Raw genomic sequence first — 8,172 nt, forward strand, 5'->3', positions numbered from 1 at the left:
ATCCCCAAGGCTCACTGGCCAGACAAACTATGTCAAGTCCAGCTCCAAGTTAATGAGAGCCCCTGTCTCAAAGGTGGTGTACAACGTTCCTGAGGATGGTACTTGAGATGATTCTCCAGCCTGCACACACAGGTGCACTTATGTACCTGAACATTTAACACAAACAGGTGCACACATGTAACCACACATTTGAACACACACACAGAAACACATATGAAGATGCATAAACTTTTTTTAGACACATGATCTATATGTTCCTGCATTTTAACTTGGCTGTTGTCTTCATGAACTCATCTAATGAACTGCATCTGATTTTATATACTAATATTCCTTTCTAGTGTTTATCTGGCTTTTATTGTATTTAATTCTTTATCAAAATCACCTGTGATTCATCCCCTCTCCATCCTTAATCAGACATTCTGTAGTTTAAATGTTAGTGTTTTTCACTTCCAGTGAGAGGCAGTTACATTAGCCTTTCACCATTTCTCTTTGTTTACCACAGGATAGATACTTCCAAACACAATCGTTCATGATGGATTGTAAACCATTTTGAATTTCTTTATAAAGGAAAATGTCATGAAAATATTTTGTCAATTATTTGTTAGAATAAAAATATTATATGCCATCTATTTTGTTTCCCATTTCTGCCAATCTTATAATTCTATCAGGGAAAGAAATCAAGTTTGTCTGATGGGATTTGTTCCATTAGTGTCTTCAAATGTCAGAGCTACTCTACAAAATGTTTTCCCTTCTTCCTCGTTAGATTTCAGTTAAAAGCTGAGAGTGTAGCTGCAAGCTGAGTGCAGAGTAAAGGGACTTTATTTAACTGTCTCCAAGGAAATGGTTTCTGAGAGAAAACAGAGCACTTAAGGTTTGATTCAGGACATTTTCTTTGCCTAGATAATTAATAGTTAATAGTTCCTTTTGCATCTTAATTGTTAATTTACTTTTTGTATAGTATATTTTTATTCATATTTTTTCTTCTTTTCTGGTCATACCCACCTTTCTACCCATACCCAACTCTGTGTTATTTCATGTTCTCTCTCTCTCTCTTTCTCTCTCTTCAAAAGGCAAAACAAAACAAAAATTAAGGCATCTTGGCTGATGCTCAGTCAAAGAAGCTGTGACTTGGTTACTAGCAGGTTTGTTTTAGTCTCTTATTTCTGGCTCTCTTTCTTAGATACAGTCAGAATTAGAAACTCCTGATATGCTAGTATACATTGATGTATAAATCACCATGGTTGGTAAAATCATTGGTATGAATATTGAAAGCCACACCCTAAATCATGGGGAAATTTTACACTAAAGACTTTCCCTGTGAATAGCTTCCTGGGTAGTGTCTAGTATGTTCAGGTGCCATATTACCATCCATTTGATTAGTGTTTTCATCTTGCTTAGTATTAAAAATCTATGCCATATGGCAACTTAGAATACTGCTCTTTCTCACTGCCTATAGTGGAAGACAGAGGGATAAATGTGTCAACAGTCAACACACATGTGGCAGACAATTATTCTTATGAATGCCAAAAGACTAGAGAACTCTGAAATGGCAAGAGAAATGACCCAGTGTGTTGGGAATAGACAGAGAGTACTTTACAAAATTTTAGGAAGCAGGAAAAGCCAGCAAGAACACAATATATAATGAGAATCAGCAAGATGGCTCAGGGACAAAGTGCTTGCTGTGTGGAGTGAGTCCCTACCATCCACATAAACACTAGAAGGGCATGCCTGGTAGCCAGCCTGAAATCTCAGTGCTAGAAGGCAGAGACAGGTGACCTCATGGCAAGTTAGCTGTTATGTGAAGGTGAGCTCAAGATTTAGTAAGCGGTCTGGCTTACTAAACAATGTGGAAAGCAATCTAAATCGACACTTGACATCAAACTCTGTCCTCCACACACACACACAAAAGATATGTGTGACCGCCTGGATGTATTGTACCCCCACAGATGAGAACAAGCATGCGTTCACGCATACAACACACACATGCAACACACACTAACACTAAAACAGTACTATGTAATTCAGACACACAGTATTGCGTAACCAGCCAAGATAGGTATCTACAGCTAATTTCTTTGTTGAACAAGACCAATATCTCACAATGCTTGGGGATGTGAGCTTACTAAAAAGCTCTTGGAGTTACTAAAGTTCAGCAGTGGGAGAAATCTCATAGACTATGCAATTGCCTCATCTACCTGATGACAAAACTAAGACACCCCCCCCCCCTCAGGCCACACACCTTGTAAACGTCCAGGACTGGATATTAAGATCATGAATACACACAGTGAGACAGGACAGGGGCATTAGATAAAAGATCGACACAACACAAACCATCCGTGTAAGCTCGGGACAATTTACACATCGTGTGCTCTTAAAGACACTACAGCATGACTTGTTTTTCTACTTATTCTGTCTTCCAGTATTTACTTTTCAATCATGCCTGAAACGGCCAAATCTGTTCCTGCACTCACGAACGGTTCCACGAAGGCTTTGTCCAACGTGCAAAAGAAAGAAGACAAGAAACGCAAATGCAGCAGCAAAGAGAGCTACTCCATCTATGTGTACAAGGTGCTGAGGCAGGCGCACCCTGACACAGGCATCTCGTCCAAGGTCACAGGCATCATGAACTCCTTTGTCAACGACATCTTGGAGCTCATCATGGGCGAGGCGTCACGCCTGGTGCCCTACAACAAGCATTCTACTATCACTTAGCGGGATATCCAGATGGCGGTGCGCTTGCTGCTGCCCAGAGAACTGACCAAGCACGCTATGTCTCCAAGTATACCAGCTCCAAGTACAGCTCCCCCCACCCCCGCAGCCCCGCATCAAGGCTCTCGCTGGCCCTTTTGCTTTTTAAACGCTGTTGCAGAGCCAGCCGCTCAAATCAGGAGAAAACTTTGTTCACTTGCATTAGTTTCTACTTGCTATGTCAAAGTTAAGAGTCTTAGAGTAGGTACATTTCTGAAGTTTTAAGCTTTTGTCGTTTTGAGTTTCCCTGTAGTTTAGCTGTAGAGCGCCTTGCCCCCTCCTTAGTTTCTTGGAGTTAATTTTGAACTAAGGTAACAAAACTCAGCCTCTGGGCCTGGTTTCTTCCGTGCTCTAGGGTGTTGTGTCTAGGCACCTCTTATTTATCCACCTAAGGTGAGATGGATTCATGGTTAGAGCGCTCCAGAACACAACTAAGCCTATGTCGATGAATGCTGCATACCAGCCGTCTACAGCTGAAGCCACTCTGTCCCTTTACATTGTGTTCTGGGTATCGGCAGTTGCAGGGACTTAAGGTGGTGTCCTCGCCTTTAGCTGACTTAAACCCACGCTGCAGAAGGTTGGTAGAAGCCTGTTGTGGTTCTCCCTCCCTCCCTCAGGCTTTAGAATCCCTGTTCCTTTTTGTGTACTTGAGCCTCTTTTGGATATACACCTAGGAGTAGTATGGCTGGATCTTGAGGAAGCGCTATTGCTAGTTGTCTGAGAAAGCGCCAGATTGATTTCCAGAGTGGTTGTACAAGTTTACATTCCCACCAGCAGTGGAGGAGGGTTCCCCTTTCTCCACAACCTCTCCAGCATGTGTTGTCACTTGAGTTTTTTATCTTGGCCATTCTGATGGGTGTAAGGTGAAATCACAGGGTTGTTTTGATTTGTATTTCCCTAATGGCTAATGGGGTTGAGCATTTCTTTAAGTGCTTCTCTGCTATTCGATATTGCTCTGTTGAGAATTCTCTGTTTAGCTCTGTTCCCCATTTTTAAGTGGATTACTTGGTTTGCTGCTTTTCAGCTTCTTTAGTTCTTTATATATAATGGATATGAGTCTTCTGTCAGATAAAGGGTTGGTGAAGATTCTTTCCCAATCTGTAGGCAGTTGCTTTGTTTTGATGACAGTGTCCTTTGCTTTACAGAAGCTTTTCAGTTTCATGAGATCCCATGGACATTTGCTCAACCATGTTTGTAGCAGCTTTATTTGTAATAGCCAGAAACTGGAAACAACCCAGACGCCCCTCAACTGAAGAATGGATGCAGAAATTGTGGTACATCTATACAATGGAATATTACTCAGCAATGAAAAATAAGGAAATCATGAAATTTGCAGGTAAATGGTGGGACCTGGAAAAGATCATCATGAGAGAGTTGTCCCAGAAGCAAAAAGACACACACGGTATATACTCACTCATATAGACATACAACATAGGACAAGCCCACTAAAATCTATGCATCTAAAGAAACCAAGCAAGAGAGAGGACCCTAACTAAAATGTTCAATCCCCACCTGAAAGGCAAAGAGGATGGACATCAGAAGAAGAAGAAAACAGGAAACAACCTAGAAACCTGCTACAGAGGGCCTCTGAAAGCAGAAGAAGAAAACAGGAAACAACCTAGGAACCTACCACAGATGGCCTCTGAAAGCCTCTGTCCTGCAGACTATCAAAGCAGATGCTGAGCCTGATGGCCAACTGTTGGGCAGAGTGAATGGAATTTTATGTAAGAAGTGGGAAATAGTAAGAGCTGGAGAGGACAGGAACTCCACAAGGAGAGCAACAGAACAAGAAAATTTGAACACAGGGAACTTCCCAGAGACTCATACTCCAACCAAGGACTATTCATGGAGATAACCTAGAACCTCTGCACAGATGTAGTCCATGGCAGGTCAGTGTCCAAGTGGGTTACCTAATAATGGGAAAAGGGACTGCCTCTGACATAAACTGATTGGCCTGCTCCTTGATCACCTCCCCCTGAGGGGGGAGCAGCCCTACCAGGCCACAGAAGAGGACAATGCAGCCACTTTTGATGAGAACTGATAGACTAAGATCAGAAGGGAGAGGAGGACCTCCCCTATCAGTGGACTTGGGGAGGGGCATGCATGCAGAAATGGGAGGGAGGGTGGGATCGGGAGGGGAGGAGGAGGGGCTTATGGGGGGGATACAAAATGAATAAAGTGTAATTAATAAAAAAATAAAAAAAGTTAAAAAAAAAGAATCCATGTTCCTAGCTTGTGGTTTTTTGTTTGTTTGTTTGTTTTCTGTTTGATTTTTGAGTTAACCGCTGCAGTGCCAGGTTACCATAAGGATACTGTTTTTCGCTCTAGGCCCATGAAGTGATCTTTCTAATTCACCCACTCAGGAATTAGCCTTTTGCTTCCTGCTGTGTATCCACGAGCATTTGTCTGGAATTGCTCCCTTTGCCTTTTTGTTTATGCTGTTGTTGGTCAAGCTGGCCTGATCTCTATACCTCCAGAGCCCACCACAGCCTTACACAGCAGCAGATGCTTAAATATTGCAGATGCAATTAATTTATATATCACTGCTTTTGTAAGGGGCGGCGGGGGACAGAAGACACCAGGAAATAGAATGTTTGGAGGATTCTTTCTCCAAATTTGTCCTAAGTTATAGTTAGTGGGAAGGCTGTTCTTGGTTGTCAACCTGATCCAAACCCTAGCGGCTGGGCACACCTGTGAGGAATTTTCTTTTTCCTTAAATAATTTGAAGTGAGAAGAACCACTCTTAATCTGGATCTTTTGAGGTGAGAAGACCCATCTCTAATCTGGGCCACACATGTGCAGCTTCTACTAAGGACAGGGAAGAAGGAAGGGCCTGCTTGCTCCCGCCGGCAAAGTCTGTTTCTTCACTGGCATTAGAGCCTGTTATTCGGGATTCTGTCATACACTGAAGACCAGCGGAGACTTCCAGCCTTGTGGACTGAACTACTGGATTCTTGGACCTTCCATTGGTATACAGTCATTGTTGGACCAGCTGAACCCCAGCCTAGGGCTCTGCAAGATAGGCTACGGAGTCAGCAGAAGCTCCGTGCTTGGCCCACTGGCCAGGCACTAGTGCTTTTCTCTGCCTATCTGAAGACAACTGCTTTGGCTTTCTTTTGGGGAGTGTAACATACTGAAGTTTTCCTTCAAAGTCTTGACTTGGTTGGTGAAGATACTTGCTGGTCAGATCATTTTTTTTCCGTTCTGCTTTATGAGTGTCTGGAGCCAATTACAGGAGCTTTGTGAATATAAAAAGAGTTCCAGTCATTATCATAGACTGAGTGGATCCTGTTCATGGCTTGTGCACTTTCAAGTGCTTAGGCGCTGTTATTTAGGTAATAAACTTTGGGTAATAAAGTTACCGATTAGTGTAAAAAAAAAAAAAGATACGATGGCATGTAGTTGAATCAAACAATTGCTTGAAAATTTTATTCTTAGCAAGAGACAAAATAAAAAATTTACTCTTATAATGATGACAAAATGATTTTAAAAATGTAAACCAACTGAAGATGAGCTTGTTTTTAATAATTCAATCAAATATGCCCAATAATGTTATTATTTTTTAAATGAATTACTCTTTTGTTTTCTCATTAAAAGTGTCTCTGGAAGAGAATATGCATTAAGAGCTATTCTAGGCTCAGTATCAATCTATACACCAACATCAATAAAGGGAATATGGAATGTTCCATGTGCTCAATGTAATAAACAAGTTGGAACAAACTTGTGTGTGATCGAACTATGTTTATTTTTCGTTTGTGCTTATATGAGACACTTTCGATTGGCCACATGATGAGGTGTCCTGTGAATAGTGTTTTATTGCGAAAGGCCCATTTCTTCAAGCATAAAACTTCCGGACACTGTACTCACACAGTGGCAAGTGTGTAGATTGATCAGCATTACAGCAGCCTTTAGATGAAATACTGTGTCATGGAGATGTTACTGCTCTGCAGAGAATCACACTTCAGTGCATCAGGAAAATGGAAGCGCAGAAAGAGGGCAGTGCCCCATTGCCCTTAAGCAGCAATTCATCACGCTTCTATTAACTTTGCAACTTCAGGCTTCAGAGGCATTTTCCCTCTTTTGTATGATATATACTTTTTAATCAACATGGACTGAAAAGAACCATATCAAATAGTGGGAGTGTTTTTGTGAGTTATGAATATATGGTTAGTAATCCACCCATCTCTCCAGTTTACACAACCCTACCACGTGTAAGAAGCACTCTGAGGGAAGGCAGGCTATCATTCAATGTACCTTCTGGGTGATTTCCCTTCAAGCCCATCTCCCCTGCTAATACCAACACACAGAGGATGGGAGAGACAGATCTTCCCATTGCTCTCACCCCCTGCTCCCCCCCCACCCACTTTGCCAGTTTTCTGTTTTAATAAAAAAACAGATATTTGTCTCCACGTTGACTTCTTGGACCTTTGACCTGTGTTTCCATTATGCACCAGAAGGGGACAGTGAGGATTTTGGACTGTGCTTCTAGTAACAGGGACCAGAAAAGCCACAGTCGGGTCTCTGTGCACCTGGGTGTGTTTGTTCCCATAGAAACTACTCAAATGTTTTGACTGCAAGAGATTTGTTTAATTCCTGATATTGAGTGTGGAGGCTTGTTACTGCAATAAGTCTTATCACTTTGGAAAGTGATAGAGTAGCTCATACCATTTGAGTACTGGCAGGAGTCTCCTAAGCACTTGCTACATTTTCCCATGTGACCCACACAATTGTCTATAGATGTCACAGATAAGAAATGAGAAAGTGGCATCATTAAGTAAGCTGCTTAAAACAAGGCAATGAATGTCAAACACTAATCTTCCCTTAAACAGAGCCCAAGTCTATGATATTAACTCATTCTGAATCACCAAACTTACTCCTGCTCGTGTTTTGTTTTTCTTTCCTTTTATATTCATGAGATTTTAAAGGTCTGTTTTGAAGAAAGCTGTTAGGGAAAGCAAGCACAAAACCAGAACTGTTTTAGTACAGATTTCTAATATAAAAGTTGAAAGAGTCCCATAGATTCTCTGTGTGTATCAAAAACATTTGGTTTAAAAAATACTGGAGGGACTGAGGTTCAAGTTTAGTTAGGAGAATACTTGTCCATCTGGCACAAGGCCATGTGTTTGATCCCTGCACATATGAAGTAGGCATGACATATAAACTAGGCATGATGGTGCAAGCCTGTCATCCTAGAACTGAGAAGGAGGAAGATTGGGAGTTCAAGGCTGTAAGGTGGTAAGAGGGAATATCCTCAGACTTCAGAGCCATCATATTATTATTAACATGCATTTATTCATTTGGCACTTACCACTGCCAGCAACTAGAGCACTCTACCTGGTACTAGAGGTACATCAAAATAAAAGAAAGAAAGAAAGAAAGAAAGAAAGAAAGAAAGAAAGAAAGAAAGAAAGAAAGAAAGAAAGA

At 41.5% G+C, this 8,172-nt stretch overlaps 1 pseudogene; it reads left to right on the plus strand.

Moving 5' to 3' along the window:
• The first annotated feature begins 2,436 nt into the window (after nucleotides 1-2,436).
• LOC129681306 (histone H2B 1/2/3/4/6-like) lies at nucleotides 2,437-2,973 on the plus strand (annotated as a pseudogene).
• The last annotated feature ends 5,199 nt before the right edge of the window (nucleotides 2,974-8,172 follow it).

This window comes from Psammomys obesus, unplaced genomic scaffold, assembly GCF_907164565.1.
Source record: "Psammomys obesus unplaced genomic scaffold, mPsaObe1.curated_primary_1811, whole genome shotgun sequence".
In the NCBI taxonomy this organism is placed as follows: domain Eukaryota; kingdom Metazoa; phylum Chordata; class Mammalia; order Rodentia; family Muridae; genus Psammomys; species Psammomys obesus.